This window comes from Thunnus albacares, chromosome 6 (assembly GCF_914725855.1).
Source record: "Thunnus albacares chromosome 6, fThuAlb1.1, whole genome shotgun sequence".
NCBI classification, from domain to species: domain Eukaryota; kingdom Metazoa; phylum Chordata; class Actinopteri; order Scombriformes; family Scombridae; genus Thunnus; species Thunnus albacares.
This window is the reverse complement of record NC_058111.1, coordinates 5,219,422-5,234,711: the sequence shown is the minus strand read 5'-3', so window position 1 is coordinate 5,234,711 and position 15,290 is coordinate 5,219,422. Positions and strand designations below refer to the sequence as shown.

Below are 15,290 nucleotides of genomic sequence, written 5' to 3'. Positions count from 1 at the left end.
GCTGTAAAGGCACAAGTCCTTGCGCCGCCTACAGATGGAAAGAAAGTTGACGTAAACCTCCCACTGTTCCCAACCCATGGGTTGACCAACAGTGCCACATTGTCTCACACGAAAGCTTCACGTCCAAAGTCCAGCTCCTTCTTACTCTAGACTACTACCAACGTAGCCCCGTTGAAATGTACTCGCCCCTGTCCACGTGACCACGTGGCCTAAAGGACAAGGCGTCTGACTTCGGATCAGAAGATTGAGGGTTCGAATCCCTTCGTGGTTGGATGCCCCCACTTCTGTCGGATTCGCGTATGTGTCTGTTGAGTAAAGAAAATCCCCATGAGAGGCTGTGAACATTGGACATCAGGCAATGCGACGTGGCTGACTATGGGTCAAAACTACTAGCGGTCACAGAGATGCAGGAGATTACAAAAGGTGTGTGGTGAAAGCTTTAGGAACTTAGAGGAAATATGTCTTCTCTGTGAACAACATTTGTGTCAGAGGGTGTCCCCGTAAGAATTCGGCACCCTTGCTCTGCTTATTATGAGCACAATCGGCAGGAGTAACGCTCTGGAGGAATCCTGCTTTACGTCAGTTCCTTCGAATCAAGGCATTGTGTGTTTCCTGCCATGAAGATTCGGATGCACAGCGTTGACTTCACGATGCTGCGACATTGACTTTCAGGGCAAAGACCCATTTTACACCAAAGAAGAAACGGGAATGGAGAATGCGGGCGTCGATCCCGCTGCCTCTCACATGCAAAGCGAGCGCTCTACCATTTGAGCTAATTCCCCTCTGGAGGTGCCACCTGGGGAAGTATTCACCAGGTGCTGAAGATTTCCAATGAAGTTAGTGACTGGTTTTCCCCATTGACATACTGTATGTCTCGTGCAGTATTTTCCTGAGAAGTTCTTGGCCACGCCCGTGGGCTCAGAGGACTAAAGCGTAGAGTTAGGTTCACCAACTGTGAGCATTCAAAGTTTTCAACCAGATGATTATGAAAAGGCAAAAGCTGCCTGAGAACAGAAGGTAAATGTCCTCCAGAAGGTCAGGCATAGTTATGTTCCTCATCAAGAAAGTATCGTGGTGACACAACACAATATCCTTTTGTAATGGCGTGATTGTGGGACATCAGCCTCCAAACAAAAAGCAGTGGATGCTGTCTGGCTCCACAGAAAAGAAGGTAATGGAGAATGCGGGCATCGATCCCGCTACCTCTCGCATGCTAAGCGAGCGCTCTACCATTTGAGCTAATTCCCCTCTTAAAGAAGATTACGAGAGAGGTGCCAACAGGTCGCAAAATACTCGAAAGCAATTGCTTCCCTGTCTTTGTATAAGGGACGTGGTTGTAAGAGGACTCTCAGCAGCAGCAGGCCAGTTAGCTCAGCTGGTTAGAGCGTGGTGCTAATAACGCCAAGGTCACAGGTTCGATCCCTGTACTGGCCAGGAACTGTTGTTGTAAAGGCACAAGTCCTTGCGCCGCCTACAGATGGAAAGAAAGTTGACGTAAACCTCCCACTGTTCCCAACCCATGGGTTGACCAACAGTGCCACATTGTCTCACACGAAAGCTTCACGTCCAAAGTCCAGCTCCTTCTTACTCTAGACTACTACCAACGTAGCCCCGTTGAAATGTACTCGCCCCTGTCCACGTGACCACGTGGCCTAAAGGACAAGGCGTCTGACTTCGGATCAGAAGATTGAGGGTTCGAATCCCTTCGTGGTTGGATGCCCCCACTTCTGTCGGATTCGCGTATGTGTCTGCTGAGTAAAGAAAATCCCCATGAGAGGCTGTGAACATTGGACATCAGGCAATGCGACGTGGCTGACTATGGGTCAAAACTACTAGCGGTCACAGAGATGCAGGAGATTACAAAAGGTGTGTGGTGAAAGCTTTAGGAACTTAGAGGAAATATGTCTTCTCTGTGATCAACATTTGTGTCAGAGGGTGTCCCCGTAAGAATTCGGCACCCTTGCTCTGCTTATTATGAGCACAATCGGCAGGAGTAACGCTCTGGAGGAATCCTGCTTTACGTCAGTTCCTTCGAATCAAGGCATTGTGTGTTTCCTGCCATGAAGATTCGGATGCACAGCGTTGACTTCACGATGCTGCGACATTGACTTTCAGGGCAAAGACCCATTTTACACCAAAGAAGAAACGGGAATGGAGAATGCGGGCGTCGATCCCGCTGCCTCTCACATGCAAAGCGAGCGCTCTACCATTTGAGCTAATTCCCCTCTGGAGGTGCCACCTGGGGAAGTATTCACCAGGTGCTGAAGATTTCCAATGAAGTTAGTGACTGGTTTTCCCCATTGACATACTGTATGTCTCGTGCAGTATTTTCCTGAGAAGTTCTTGGCCACGCCCGTGGGCTCAGAGGACTAAAGCGTAGAGTTAGGTTCACCAACTGTGAGCATTCAAAGTTTTCAACCAGATGATTATGAAAAGGCAAAAGCTGCCTGAGAACAGAAGGTAAATGTCCTCCAGAAGGTCAGGCATAGTTATGTTCCTCATCAAGAAAGTATCGTGGTGACACAACACAATATCCTTTTGTAATGGCGTGATTGTGGGACATCAGCCTCCAAACAAAAAGCAGTGGATGCTGTCTGGCTCCACAGAAAAGAAGGTAATGGAGAATGCGGGCATCGATCCCGCTACCTCTCGCATGCTAAGCGAGCGCTCTACCATTTGAGCTAATTCCCCTCTTAAAGAAGATTACGAGAGAGGTGCCAACAGGTCGCAAAATACTCGAAAGCAATTGCTTCCCTGTCTTTGTATAAGGGACGTGGTTGTAAGAGGACTCTCAGCAGCAGCAGGCCAGTTAGCTCAGCTGGTTAGAGCGTGGTGCTAATAACGCCAAGGTCACAGGTTCGATCCCTGTACTGGCCAGGAACTGTTGCTGTAAAGGCACAAGTCCTTGCGCCGCCTACAGATGGAAAGAAAGTTGACGTAAACCTCCCACTGTTCCCAACCCATGGGTTGACCAACAGTGCCACATTGTCTCACACGAAAGCTTCACGTCCAAAGTCCAGCTCCTTCTTACTCTAGACTACTACCAACGTAGCCCCGTTGAAATGTACTCGCCCCTGTCCACGTGACCACGTGGCCTAAAGGACAAGGCGTCTGACTTCGGATCAGAAGATTGAGGGTTCGAATCCCTTCGTGGTTGGATGCCCCCACTTCTGTCGGATTCGCGTATGTGTCTGTTGAGTAAAGAAAATCCCCATGAGAGGCTGTGAACATTGGACATCAGGCAATGCGACGTGGCTGACTATGGGTCAAAACTACTAGCGGTCACAGAGATGCAGGAGATTACAAAAGGTGTGTGGTGAAAGCTTTAGGAACTTAGAGGAAATATGTCTTCTCTGTGAACAACATTTGTGTCAGAGGGTGTCCCCGTAAGAATTCGGCACCCTTGCTCTGCTTATTATGAGCACAATCGGCAGGAGTAACGCTCTGGAGGAATCCTGCTTTACGTCAGTTCCTTCGAATCAAGGCATTGTGTGTTTCCTGCCATGAAGATTCGGATGCACAGCGTTGACTTCACGATGCTGCGACATTGACTTTCAGGGCAAAGACCCATTTTACACCAAAGAAGAAACGGGAATGGAGAATGCGGGCGTCGATCCCGCTGCCTCTCACATGCAAAGCGAGCGCTCTACCATTTGAGCTAATTCCCCTCTGGAGGTGCCACCTGGGGAAGTATTCACCAGGTGCTGAAGATTTCCAATGAAGTTAGTGACTGGTTTTCCCCATTGACATACTGTATGTCTCGTGCAGTATTTTCCTGAGAAGTTCTTGGCCACGCCCGTGGGCTCAGAGGACTAAAGCGTAGAGTTAGGTTCACCAACTGTGAGCATTCAAAGTTTTCAACCAGATGATTATGAAAAGGCAAAAGCTGCCTGAGAACAGAAGGTAAATGTCCTCCAGAAGGTCAGGCATAGTTATGTTCCTCATCAAGAAAGTATCGTGGTGACACAACACAATATCCTTTTGTAATGGCGTGATTGTGGGACATCAGCCTCCAAACAAAAAGCAGTGGATGCTGTCTGGCTCCACAGAAAAGAAGGTAATGGAGAATGCGGGCATCGATCCCGCTACCTCTCGCATGCTAAGCGAGCGCTCTACCATTTGAGCTAATTCCCCTCTTAAAGAAGATTACGAGAGAGGTGCCAACAGGTCGCAAAATACTCGAAAGCAATTGCTTCCCTGTCTTTGTATAAGGGACGTGGTTGTAAGAGGACTCTCAGCAGCAGCAGGCCAGTTAGCTCAGCTGGTTAGAGCGTGGTGCTAATAACGCCAAGGTCACAGGTTCGATCCCTGTACTGGCCAGGAACTGTTGTTGTAAAGGCACAAGTCCTTGCGCCGCCTACAGATGGAAAGAAAGTTGACGTAAACCTCCCACTGTTCCCAACCCATGGGTTGACCAACAGTGCCACATTGTCTCACACGAAAGCTTCACGTCCAAAGTCCAGCTCCTTCTTACTCTAGACTACTACCAACGTAGCCCCGTTGAAATGTACTCGCCCCTGTCCACGTGACCACGTGGCCTAAAGGACAAGGCGTCTGACTTCGGATCAGAAGATTGAGGGTTCGAATCCCTTCGTGGTTGGATGCCCCCACTTCTGTCGGATTCGCGTATGTGTCTGTTGAGTAAAGAAAATCCCCATGAGAGGCTGTGAACATTGGACATCAGGCAATGCGACGTGGCTGACTATGGGTCAAAACTACTAGCGGTCACAGAGATGCAGGAGATTACAAAAGGTGTGTGGTGAAAGCTTTAGGAACTTAGAGGAAATATGTCTTCTCTGTGATCAACATTTGTGTCAGAGGGTGTCCCCGTAAGAATTCGGCACCCTTGCTCTGCTTATTATGAGCACAATCGGCAGGAGTAACGCTCTGGAGGAATCCTGCTTTACGTCAGTTCCTTCGAATCAAGGCATTGTGTGTTTCCTGCCATGAAGATTCGGATGCACAGCGTTGACTTCACGATGCTGCGACATTGACTTTCAGGGCAAAGACCCATTTTACACCAAAGAAGAAACGGGAATGGAGAATGCGGGCGTCGATCCCGCTGCCTCTCACATGCAAAGCGAGCGCTCTACCATTTGAGCTAATTCCCCTCTGGAGGTGCCACCTGGGGAAGTATTCACCAGGTGCTGAAGATTTCCAATGAAGTTAGTGACTGGTTTTCCCCATTGACATACTGTATGTCTCGTGCAGTATTTTCCTGAGAAGTTCTTGGCCACGCCCGTGGGCTCAGAGGACTAAAGCGTAGAGTTAGGTTCACCAACTGTGAGCATTCAAAGTTTTCAACCAGATGATTATGAAAAGGCAAAAGCTGCCTGAGAACAGAAGGTAAATGTCCTCCAGAAGGTCAGGCATAGTTATGTTCCTCATCAAGAAAGTATCGTGGTGACACAACACAATATCCTTTTGTAATGGCGTGATTGTGGGACATCAGCCTCCAAACAAAAAGCAGTGGATGCTGTCTGGCTCCACAGAAAAGAAGGTAATGGAGAATGCGGGCATCGATCCCGCTACCTCTCGCATGCTAAGCGAGCGCTCTACCATTTGAGCTAATTCCCCTCTTAAAGAAGATTACGAGAGAGGTGCCAACAGGTCGCAAAATACTCGAAAGCAATTGCTTCCCTGTCTTTGTATAAGGGACGTGGTTGTAAGAGGACTCTCAGCAGCAGCAGGCCAGTTAGCTCAGCTGGTTAGAGCGTGGTGCTAATAACGCCAAGGTCACAGGTTCGATCCCTGTACTGGCCAGGAACTGTTGCTGTAAAGGCACAAGTCCTTGCGCCGCCTACAGATGGAAAGAAAGTTGACGTAAACCTCCCACTGTTCCCAACCCATGGGTTGACCAACAGTGCCACATTGTCTCACACGAAAGCTTCACGTCCAAAGTCCAGCTCCTTCTTACTCTAGACTACTACCAACGTAGCCCCGTTGAAATGTACTCGCCCCTGTCCACGTGACCACGTGGCCTAAAGGACAAGGCGTCTGACTTCGGATCAGAAGATTGAGGGTTCGAATCCCTTCGTGGTTGGATGCCCCCACTTCTGTCGGATTCGCGTATGTGTCTGTTGAGTAAAGAAAATCCCCATGAGAGGCTGTGAACATTGGACATCAGGCAATGCGACGTGGCTGACTATGGGTCAAAACTACTAGCGGTCACAGAGATGCAGGAGATTACAAAAGGTGTGTGGTGAAAGCTTTAGGAACTTAGAGGAAATATGTCTTCTCTGTGAACAACATTTGTGTCAGAGGGTGTCCCCGTAAGAATTCGGCACCCTTGCTCTGCTTATTATGAGCACAATCGGCAGGAGTAACGCTCTGGAGGAATCCTGCTTTACGTCAGTTCCTTCGAATCAAGGCATTGTGTGTTTCCTGCCATGAAGATTCGGATGCACAGCGTTGACTTCACGATGCTGCGACATTGACTTTCAGGGCAAAGACCCATTTTACACCAAAGAAGAAACGGGAATGGAGAATGCGGGCGTCGATCCCGCTGCCTCTCACATGCAAAGCGAGCGCTCTACCATTTGAGCTAATTCCCCTCTGGAGGTGCCACCTGGGGAAGTATTCACCAGGTGCTGAAGATTTCCAATGAAGTTAGTGACTGGTTTTCCCCATTGACATACTGTATGTCTCGTGCAGTATTTTCCTGAGAAGTTCTTGGCCACGCCCGTGGGCTCAGAGGACTAAAGCGTAGAGTTAGGTTCACCAACTGTGAGCATTCAAAGTTTTCAACCAGATGATTATGAAAAGGCAAAAGCTGCCTGAGAACAGAAGGTAAATGTCCTCCAGAAGGTCAGGCATAGTTATGTTCCTCATCAAGAAAGTATCGTGGTGACACAACACAATATCCTTTTGTAATGGCGTGATTGTGGGACATCAGCCTCCAAACAAAAAGCAGTGGATGCTGTCTGGCTCCACAGAAAAGAAGGTAATGGAGAATGCGGGCATCGATCCCGCTACCTCTCGCATGCTAAGCGAGCGCTCTACCATTTGAGCTAATTCCCCTCTTAAAGAAGATTACGAGAGAGGTGCCAACAGGTCGCAAAATACTCGAAAGCAATTGCTTCCCTGTCTTTGTATAAGGGACGTGGTTGTAAGAGGACTCTCAGCAGCAGCAGGCCAGTTAGCTCAGCTGGTTAGAGCGTGGTGCTAATAACGCCAAGGTCACAGGTTCGATCCCTGTACTGGCCAGGAACTGTTGTTGTAAAGGCACAAGTCCTTGCGCCGCCTACAGATGGAAAGAAAGTTGACGTAAACCTCCCACTGTTCCCAACCCATGGGTTGACCAACAGTGCCACATTGTCTCACACGAAAGCTTCACGTCCAAAGTCCAGCTCCTTCTTACTCTAGACTACTACCAACGTAGCCCCGTTGAAATGTACTCGCCCCTGTCCACGTGACCACGTGGCCTAAAGGACAAGGCGTCTGACTTCGGATCAGAAGATTGAGGGTTCGAATCCCTTCGTGGTTGGATGCCCCCACTTCTGTCGGATTCGCGTATGTGTCTGCTGAGTAAAGAAAATCCCCATGAGAGGCTGTGAACATTGGACATCAGGCAATGCGACGTGGCTGACTATGGGTCAAAACTACTAGCGGTCACAGAGATGCAGGAGATTACAAAAGGTGTGTGGTGAAAGCTTTAGGAACTTAGAGGAAATATGTCTTCTCTGTGATCAACATTTGTGTCAGAGGGTGTCCCCGTAAGAATTCGGCACCCTTGCTCTGCTTATTATGAGCACAATCGGCAGGAGTAACGCTCTGGAGGAATCCTGCTTTACGTCAGTTCCTTCGAATCAAGGCATTGTGTGTTTCCTGCCATGAAGATTCGGATGCACAGCGTTGACTTCACGATGCTGCGACATTGACTTTCAGGGCAAAGACCCATTTTACACCAAAGAAGAAACGGGAATGGAGAATGCGGGCGTCGATCCCGCTGCCTCTCACATGCAAAGCGAGCGCTCTACCATTTGAGCTAATTCCCCTCTGGAGGTGCCACCTGGGGAAGTATTCACCAGGTGCTGAAGATTTCCAATGAAGTTAGTGACTGGTTTTCCCCATTGACATACTGTATGTCTCGTGCAGTATTTTCCTGAGAAGTTCTTGGCCACGCCCGTGGGCTCAGAGGACTAAAGCGTAGAGTTAGGTTCACCAACTGTGAGCATTCAAAGTTTTCAACCAGATGATTATGAAAAGGCAAAAGCTGCCTGAGAACAGAAGGTAAATGTCCTCCAGAAGGTCAGGCATAGTTATGTTCCTCATCAAGAAAGTATCGTGGTGACACAACACAATATCCTTTTGTAATGGCGTGATTGTGGGACATCAGCCTCCAAACAAAAAGCAGTGGATGCTGTCTGGCTCCACAGAAAAGAAGGTAATGGAGAATGCGGGCATCGATCCCGCTACCTCTCGCATGCTAAGCGAGCGCTCTACCATTTGAGCTAATTCCCCTCTTAAAGAAGATTACGAGAGAGGTGCCAACAGGTCGCAAAATACTCGAAAGCAATTGCTTCCCTGTCTTTGTATAAGGGACGTGGTTGTAAGAGGACTCTCAGCAGCAGCAGGCCAGTTAGCTCAGCTGGTTAGAGCGTGGTGCTAATAACGCCAAGGTCACAGGTTCGATCCCTGTACTGGCCAGGAACTGTTGCTGTAAAGGCACAAGTCCTTGCGCCGCCTACAGATGGAAAGAAAGTTGACGTAAACCTCCCACTGTTCCCAACCCATGGGTTGACCAACAGTGCCACATTGTCTCACACGAAAGCTTCACGTCCAAAGTCCAGCTCCTTCTTACTCTAGACTACTACCAACGTAGCCCCGTTGAAATGTACTCGCCCCTGTCCACGTGACCACGTGGCCTAAAGGACAAGGCGTCTGACTTCGGATCAGAAGATTGAGGGTTCGAATCCCTTCGTGGTTGGATGCCCCCACTTCTGTCGGATTCGCGTATGTGTCTGTTGAGTAAAGAAAATCCCCATGAGAGGCTGTGAACATTGGACATCAGGCAATGCGACGTGGCTGACTATGGGTCAAAACTACTAGCGGTCACAGAGATGCAGGAGATTACAAAAGGTGTGTGGTGAAAGCTTTAGGAACTTAGAGGAAATATGTCTTCTCTGTGATCAACATTTGTGTCAGAGGGTGTCCCCGTAAGAATTCGGCACCCTTGCTCTGCTTATTATGAGCACAATCGGCAGGAGTAACGCTCTGGAGGAATCCTGCTTTACGTCAGTTCCTTCGAATCAAGGCATTGTGTGTTTCCTGCCATGAAGATTCGGATGCACAGCGTTGACTTCACGATGCTGCGACATTGACTTTCAGGGCAAAGACCCATTTTACACCAAAGAAGAAACGGGAATGGAGAATGCGGGCGTCGATCCCGCTGCCTCTCACATGCAAAGCGAGCGCTCTACCATTTGAGCTAATTCCCCTCTGGAGGTGCCACCTGGGGAAGTATTCACCAGGTGCTGAAGATTTCCAATGAAGTTAGTGACTGGTTTTCCCCATTGACATACTGTATGTCTCGTGCAGTATTTTCCTGAGAAGTTCTTGGCCACGCCCGTGGGCTCAGAGGACTAAAGCGTAGAGTTAGGTTCACCAACTGTGAGCATTCAAAGTTTTCAACCAGATGATTATGAAAAGGCAAAAGCTGCCTGAGAACAGAAGGTAAATGTCCTCCAGAAGGTCAGGCATAGTTATGTTCCTCATCAAGAAAGTATCGTGGTGACACAACACAATATCCTTTTGTAATGGCGTGATTGTGGGACATCAGCCTCCAAACAAAAAGCAGTGGATGCTGTCTGGCTCCACAGAAAAGAAGGTAATGGAGAATGCGGGCATCGATCCCGCTACCTCTCGCATGCTAAGCGAGCGCTCTACCATTTGAGCTAATTCCCCTCTTAAAGAAGATTACGAGAGAGGTGCCAACAGGTCGCAAAATACTCGAAAGCAATTGCTTCCCTGTCTTTGTATAAGGGACGTGGTTGTAAGAGGACTCTCAGCAGCAGCAGGCCAGTTAGCTCAGCTGGTTAGAGCGTGGTGCTAATAACGCCAAGGTCACAGGTTCGATCCCTGTACTGGCCAGGAACTGTTGCTGTAAAGGCACAAGTCCTTGCGCCGCCTACAGATGGAAAGAAAGTTGACGTAAACCTCCCACTGTTCCCAACCCATGGGTTGACCAACAGTGCCACATTGTCTCACACGAAAGCTTCACGTCCAAAGTCCAGCTCCTTCTTACTCTAGACTACTACCAACGTAGCCCCGTTGAAATGTACTCGTCCCTGTCCACGTGACCACGTGGCCTAAAGGACAAGGCGTCTGACTTCGGATCAGAAGATTGAGGGTTCGAATCCCTTCGTGGTTGGATGCCCCCACTTCTGTCGGATTCGCGTATGTGTCTGTTGAGTAAAGAAAATCCCCATGAGAGGCTGTGAACATTGGACATCAAGCAATGCGACGTGGCTGACTATGGGTCAAAACTACTAGCGGTCACAGAGATGCAGGAGATTACAAAAGGTGTGTGGTGAAAGCTTTAGGAACTTAGAGGAAATATGTCTTCTCTGTGATCAACATTTGTGTCAGAGGGTGTCCCCGTAAGAATTCGGCACCCTTGCTCTGCTTATTATGAGCACAATCGGCAGGAGTAACGCTCTGGAGGAATCCTGCTTTACGTCAGTTCCTTCGAATCAAGGCATTGTGTGTTTCCTGCCATGAAGATTCGGATGCACAGCGTTGACTTCACGATGCTGCGACATTGACTTTCAGGGCAAAGACCCATTTTACACCAAAGAAGAAACGGGAATGGAGAATGCGGGCGTCGATCCCGCTGCCTCTCACATGCAAAGCGAGCGCTCTACCATTTGAGCTAATTCCCCTCTGGAGGTGCCACCTGGGGAAGTATTCACCAGGTGCTGAAGATTTCCAATGAAGTTAGTGACTGGTTTTCCCCATTGACATACTGTATGTCTCGTGCAGTATTTTCCTGAGAAGTTCTTGGCCACGCCCGTGGGCTCAGAGGACTAAAGCGTAGAGTTAGGTTCACCAACTGTGAGCATTCAAAGTTTTCAACCAGATGATTATGAAAAGGCAAAAGCTGCCTGAGAACAGAAGGTAAATGTCCTCCAGAAGGTCAGGCATAGTTATGTTCCTCATCAAGAAAGTATCGTGGTGACACAACACAATATCCTTTTGTAATGGCGTGATTGTGGGACATCAGCCTCCAAACAAAAAGCAGTGGATGCTGTCTGGCTCCACAGAAAAGAAGGTAATGGAGAATGCGGGCATCGATCCCGCTACCTCTCGCATGCTAAGCGAGCGCTCTACCATTTGAGCTAATTCCCCTCTTAAAGAAGATTACGAGAGAGGTGCCAACAGGTCGCAAAATACTCGAAAGCAATTGCTTCCCTGTCTTTGTATAAGGGACGTGGTTGTAAGAGGACTCTCAGCAGCAGCAGGCCAGTTAGCTCAGCTGGTTAGAGCGTGGTGCTAATAACGCCAAGGTCACAGGTTCGATCCCTGTACTGGCCAGGAACTGTTGTTGTAAAGGCACAAGTCCTTGCGCCGCCTACAGATGGAAAGAAAGTTGACGTAAACCTCCCACTGTTCCCAACCCATGGGTTGACCAACAGTGCCACATTGTCTCACACGAAAGCTTCACGTCCAAAGTCCAGCTCCTTCTTACTCTAGACTACTACCAACGTAGCCCCGTTGAAATGTACTCGTCCCTGTCCACGTGACCACGTGGCCTAAAGGACAAGGCGTCTGACTTCGGATCAGAAGATTGAGGGTTCGAATCCCTTCGTGGTTGGATGCCCCCACTTCTGTCGGATTCGCGTATGTGTCTGTTGAGTAAAGAAAATCCCCATGAGAGGCTGTGAACATTGGACATCAGGCAATGCGACGTGGCTGACTATGGGTCAAAACTACTAGCGGTCACAGAGATGCAGGAGATTACAAAAGGTGTGTGGTGAAAGCTTTAGGAACTTAGAGGAAATATGTCTTCTCTGTGATCAACATTTGTGTCAGAGGGTGTCCCCGTAAGAATTCGGCACCCTTGCTCTGCTTATTATGAGCACAATCGGCAGGAGTAACGCTCTGGAGGAATCCTGCTTTACGTCAGTTCCTTCGAATCAAGGCATTGTGTGTTTCCTGCCATGAAGATTCGGATGCACAGCGTTGACTTCACGATGCTGCGACATTGACTTTCAGGGCAAAGACCCATTTTACACCAAAGAAGAAACGGGAATGGAGAATGCGGGCGTCGATCCCGCTGCCTCTCACATGCAAAGCGAGCGCTCTACCATTTGAGCTAATTCCCCTCTGGAGGTGCCACCTGGGGAAGTATTCACCAGGTGCTGAAGATTTCCAATGAAGTTAGTGACTGGTTTTCCCCATTGACATACTGTATGTCTCGTGCAGTATTTTCCTGAGAAGTTCTTGGCCACGCCCGTGGGCTCAGAGGACTAAAGCGTAGAGTTAGGTTCACCAACTGTGAGCATTCAAAGTTTTCAACCAGATGATTATGAAAAGGCAAAAGCTGCCTGAGAACAGAAGGTAAATGTCCTCCAGAAGGTCAGGCATAGTTATGTTCCTCATCAAGAAAGTATCGTGGTGACACAACACAATATCCTTTTGTAATGGCGTGATTGTGGGACATCAGCCTCCAAACAAAAAGCAGTGGATGCTGTCTGGCTCCACAGAAAAGAAGGTAATGGAGAATGCGGGCATCGATCCCGCTACCTCTCGCATGCTAAGCGAGCGCTCTACCATTTGAGCTAATTCCCCTCTTAAAGAAGATTACGAGAGAGGTGCCAACAGGTCGCAAAATACTCGAAAGCAATTGCTTCCCTGTCTTTGTATAAGGGACGTGGTTGTAAGAGGACTCTCAGCAGCAGCAGGCCAGTTAGCTCAGCTGGTTAGAGCGTGGTGCTAATAACGCCAAGGTCACAGGTTCGATCCCTGTACTGGCCAGGAACTGTTGTTGTAAAGGCACAAGTCCTTGCGCCGCCTACAGATGGAAAGAAAGTTGACGTAAACCTCCCACTGTTCCCAACCCATGGGTTGACCAACAGTGCCACATTGTCTCACACGAAAGCTTCACGTCCAAAGTCCAGCTCCTTCTTACTCTAGACTACTACCAACGTAGCCCCGTTGAAATGTACTCGCCCCTGTCCACGTGACCACGTGGCCTAAAGGACAAGGCGTCTGACTTCGGATCAGAAGATTGAGGGTTCGAATCCCTTCGTGGTTGGATGCCCCCACTTCTGTCGGATTCGCGTATGTGTCTGTTGAGTAAAGAAAATCCCCATGAGAGGCTGTGAACATTGGACATCAGGCAATGCGACGTGGCTGACTATGGGTCAAAACTACTAGCGGTCACAGAGATGCAGGAGATTACAAAAGGTGTGTGGTGAAAGCTTTAGGAACTTAGAGGAAATATGTCTTCTCTGTGATCAACATTTGTGTCAGAGGGTGTCCCCGTAAGAATTCGGCACCCTTGCTCTGCTTATTATGAGCACAATCGGCAGGAGTAACGCTCTGGAGGAATCCTGCTTTACGTCAGTTCCTTCGAATCAAGGCATTGTGTGTTTCCTGCCATGAAGATTCGGATGCACAGCGTTGACTTCACGATGCTGCGACATTGACTTTCAGGGCAAAGACCCATTTTACACCAAAGAAGAAACGGGAATGGAGAATGCGGGCGTCGATCCCGCTGCCTCTCACATGCAAAGCGAGCGCTCTACCATTTGAGCTAATTCCCCTCTGGAGGTGCCACCTGGGGAAGTATTCACCAGGTGCTGAAGATTTCCAATGAAGTTAGTGACTGGTTTTCCCCATTGACATACTGTATGTCTCGTGCAGTATTTTCCTGAGAAGTTCTTGGCCACGCCCGTGGGCTCAGAGGACTAAAGCGTAGAGTTAGGTTCACCAACTGTGAGCATTCAAAGTTTTCAACCAGATGATTATGAAAAGGCAAAAGCTGCCTGAGAACAGAAGGTAAATGTCCTCCAGAAGGTCAGGCATAGTTATGTTCCTCATCAAGAAAGTATCGTGGTGACACAACACAATATCCTTTTGTAATGGCGTGATTGTGGGACATCAGCCTCCAAACAAAAAGCAGTGGATGCTGTCTGGCTCCACAGAAAAGAAGGTAATGGAGAATGCGGGCATCGATCCCGCTACCTCTCGCATGCTAAGCGAGCGCTCTACCATTTGAGCTAATTCCCCTCTTAAAGAAGATTACGAGAGAGGTGCCAACAGGTCGCAAAATACTCGAAAGCAATTGCTTCCCTGTCTTTGTATAAGGGACGTGGTTGTAAGAGGACTCTCAGCAGCAGCAGGCCAGTTAGCTCAGCTGGTTAGAGCGTGGTGCTAATAACGCCAAGGTCACAGGTTCGATCCCTGTACTGGCCAGGAACTGTTGTTGTAAAGGCACAAGTCCTTGCGCCGCCTACAGATGGAAAGAAAGTTGACGTAAACCTCCCACTGTTCCCAACCCATGGGTTGACCAACAGTGCCACATTGTCTCACACGAAAGCTTCACGTCCAAAGTCCAGCTCCTTCTTACTCTAGACTACTACCAACGTAGCCCCGTTGAAATGTACTCGCCCCTGTCCACGTGACCACGTGGCCTAAAGGACAAGGCGTCTGACTTCGGATCAGAAGATTGAGGGTTCGAATCCCTTCGTGGTTGGATGCCCCCACTTCTGTCGGATTCGCGTATGTGTCTGTTGAGTAAAGAAAATCCCCATGAGAGGCTGTGAACATTGGACATCAGGCAATGCGACGTGGCTGACTATGGGTCAAAACTACTAGCGGTCACAGAGATGCAGGAGATTACAAAAGGTGTGTGGTGAAAGCTTTAGGAACTTAGAGGAAATATGTCTTCTCTGTGATCAACATTTGTGTCAGAGGGTGTCCCCGTAAGAATTCGGCACCCTTGCTCTGCTTATTATGAGCACAATCGGCAGGAGTAACGCTCTGGAGGAATCCTGCTTTACGTCAGTTCCTTCGAATCAAGGCATTGTGTGTTTCCTGCCATGAAGATTCGGATGCACAGCGTTGACTTCACGATGCTGCGACATTGACTTTCAGGGCAAAGACCCATTTTACACCAAAGAAGAAACGGGAATGGAGAATGCGGGCGTCGATCCCGCTGCCTCTCACATGCAAAGCGAGCGCTCTACCATTTGAGCTAATTCCCCTCTGGAGGTGCCACCTGGGGAAGTATTCACCAGGTGCTGAAGATTTCCAATGAAGTTAGTGACTGGTTTTCCCCATTG

At 48.9% G+C, this 15,290-nt stretch overlaps 31 non-coding genes across 31 annotated transcripts; 21 read left to right on the top strand and 10 right to left on the bottom strand.

Moving 5' to 3' along the window:
• Window positions 1–198: 198 nt before the first annotated feature.
• trnar-ucg lies at window positions 199–271 on the top strand. Its single transcript has one exon. It is a non-coding gene; the product is annotated as a tRNA-Arg (tRNA).
• A 904-nt stretch (window positions 272–1,175) lies between these two features.
• trnaa-agc lies at window positions 1,176–1,248 on the bottom strand. Its single transcript has one exon. It is a non-coding gene; the product is annotated as a tRNA-Ala (tRNA).
• A 112-nt stretch (window positions 1,249–1,360) lies between these two features.
• On the top strand, window positions 1,361–1,434 carry trnai-aau. The gene has a single exon. It is a non-coding gene; the product is annotated as a tRNA-Ile (tRNA).
• Window positions 1,435–1,641: 207 nt separating this feature from the next.
• Window positions 1,642–1,714, top strand: trnar-ucg. The gene has a single exon. It is a non-coding gene; the product is annotated as a tRNA-Arg (tRNA).
• A 904-nt stretch (window positions 1,715–2,618) lies between these two features.
• trnaa-agc lies at window positions 2,619–2,691 on the bottom strand. The gene has a single exon. It is a non-coding gene; the product is annotated as a tRNA-Ala (tRNA).
• Window positions 2,692–2,803: 112 nt separating this feature from the next.
• Window positions 2,804–2,877, top strand: trnai-aau. Its single transcript has one exon. It is a non-coding gene; the product is annotated as a tRNA-Ile (tRNA).
• A 207-nt stretch (window positions 2,878–3,084) lies between these two features.
• On the top strand, window positions 3,085–3,157 carry trnar-ucg. The gene has a single exon. It is a non-coding gene; the product is annotated as a tRNA-Arg (tRNA).
• A 904-nt stretch (window positions 3,158–4,061) lies between these two features.
• On the bottom strand, window positions 4,062–4,134 carry trnaa-agc. Its single transcript has one exon. It is a non-coding gene; the product is annotated as a tRNA-Ala (tRNA).
• Window positions 4,135–4,246: 112 nt separating this feature from the next.
• trnai-aau lies at window positions 4,247–4,320 on the top strand. Its single transcript has one exon. It is a non-coding gene; the product is annotated as a tRNA-Ile (tRNA).
• Window positions 4,321–4,527: 207 nt separating this feature from the next.
• Window positions 4,528–4,600, top strand: trnar-ucg. The gene has a single exon. It is a non-coding gene; the product is annotated as a tRNA-Arg (tRNA).
• A 904-nt stretch (window positions 4,601–5,504) lies between these two features.
• Window positions 5,505–5,577, bottom strand: trnaa-agc. Its single transcript has one exon. It is a non-coding gene; the product is annotated as a tRNA-Ala (tRNA).
• A 112-nt stretch (window positions 5,578–5,689) lies between these two features.
• trnai-aau lies at window positions 5,690–5,763 on the top strand. The gene has a single exon. It is a non-coding gene; the product is annotated as a tRNA-Ile (tRNA).
• A 207-nt stretch (window positions 5,764–5,970) lies between these two features.
• Window positions 5,971–6,043, top strand: trnar-ucg. Its single transcript has one exon. It is a non-coding gene; the product is annotated as a tRNA-Arg (tRNA).
• A 904-nt stretch (window positions 6,044–6,947) lies between these two features.
• Window positions 6,948–7,020, bottom strand: trnaa-agc. Its single transcript has one exon. It is a non-coding gene; the product is annotated as a tRNA-Ala (tRNA).
• A 112-nt stretch (window positions 7,021–7,132) lies between these two features.
• Window positions 7,133–7,206, top strand: trnai-aau. The gene has a single exon. It is a non-coding gene; the product is annotated as a tRNA-Ile (tRNA).
• Window positions 7,207–7,413: 207 nt separating this feature from the next.
• Window positions 7,414–7,486, top strand: trnar-ucg. Its single transcript has one exon. It is a non-coding gene; the product is annotated as a tRNA-Arg (tRNA).
• A 904-nt stretch (window positions 7,487–8,390) lies between these two features.
• Window positions 8,391–8,463, bottom strand: trnaa-agc. Its single transcript has one exon. It is a non-coding gene; the product is annotated as a tRNA-Ala (tRNA).
• Window positions 8,464–8,575: 112 nt separating this feature from the next.
• Window positions 8,576–8,649, top strand: trnai-aau. Its single transcript has one exon. It is a non-coding gene; the product is annotated as a tRNA-Ile (tRNA).
• A 207-nt stretch (window positions 8,650–8,856) lies between these two features.
• trnar-ucg lies at window positions 8,857–8,929 on the top strand. Its single transcript has one exon. It is a non-coding gene; the product is annotated as a tRNA-Arg (tRNA).
• Window positions 8,930–9,833: 904 nt separating this feature from the next.
• trnaa-agc lies at window positions 9,834–9,906 on the bottom strand. Its single transcript has one exon. It is a non-coding gene; the product is annotated as a tRNA-Ala (tRNA).
• A 112-nt stretch (window positions 9,907–10,018) lies between these two features.
• trnai-aau lies at window positions 10,019–10,092 on the top strand. Its single transcript has one exon. It is a non-coding gene; the product is annotated as a tRNA-Ile (tRNA).
• Window positions 10,093–10,299: 207 nt separating this feature from the next.
• On the top strand, window positions 10,300–10,372 carry trnar-ucg. Its single transcript has one exon. It is a non-coding gene; the product is annotated as a tRNA-Arg (tRNA).
• Window positions 10,373–11,276: 904 nt separating this feature from the next.
• On the bottom strand, window positions 11,277–11,349 carry trnaa-agc. Its single transcript has one exon. It is a non-coding gene; the product is annotated as a tRNA-Ala (tRNA).
• Window positions 11,350–11,461: 112 nt separating this feature from the next.
• Window positions 11,462–11,535, top strand: trnai-aau. Its single transcript has one exon. It is a non-coding gene; the product is annotated as a tRNA-Ile (tRNA).
• Window positions 11,536–11,742: 207 nt separating this feature from the next.
• On the top strand, window positions 11,743–11,815 carry trnar-ucg. The gene has a single exon. It is a non-coding gene; the product is annotated as a tRNA-Arg (tRNA).
• A 904-nt stretch (window positions 11,816–12,719) lies between these two features.
• trnaa-agc lies at window positions 12,720–12,792 on the bottom strand. Its single transcript has one exon. It is a non-coding gene; the product is annotated as a tRNA-Ala (tRNA).
• A 112-nt stretch (window positions 12,793–12,904) lies between these two features.
• On the top strand, window positions 12,905–12,978 carry trnai-aau. The gene has a single exon. It is a non-coding gene; the product is annotated as a tRNA-Ile (tRNA).
• A 207-nt stretch (window positions 12,979–13,185) lies between these two features.
• trnar-ucg lies at window positions 13,186–13,258 on the top strand. Its single transcript has one exon. It is a non-coding gene; the product is annotated as a tRNA-Arg (tRNA).
• Window positions 13,259–14,162: 904 nt separating this feature from the next.
• Window positions 14,163–14,235, bottom strand: trnaa-agc. Its single transcript has one exon. It is a non-coding gene; the product is annotated as a tRNA-Ala (tRNA).
• A 112-nt stretch (window positions 14,236–14,347) lies between these two features.
• trnai-aau lies at window positions 14,348–14,421 on the top strand. Its single transcript has one exon. It is a non-coding gene; the product is annotated as a tRNA-Ile (tRNA).
• A 207-nt stretch (window positions 14,422–14,628) lies between these two features.
• Window positions 14,629–14,701, top strand: trnar-ucg. Its single transcript has one exon. It is a non-coding gene; the product is annotated as a tRNA-Arg (tRNA).
• Window positions 14,702–15,290: the final 589 nt, after the last annotated feature.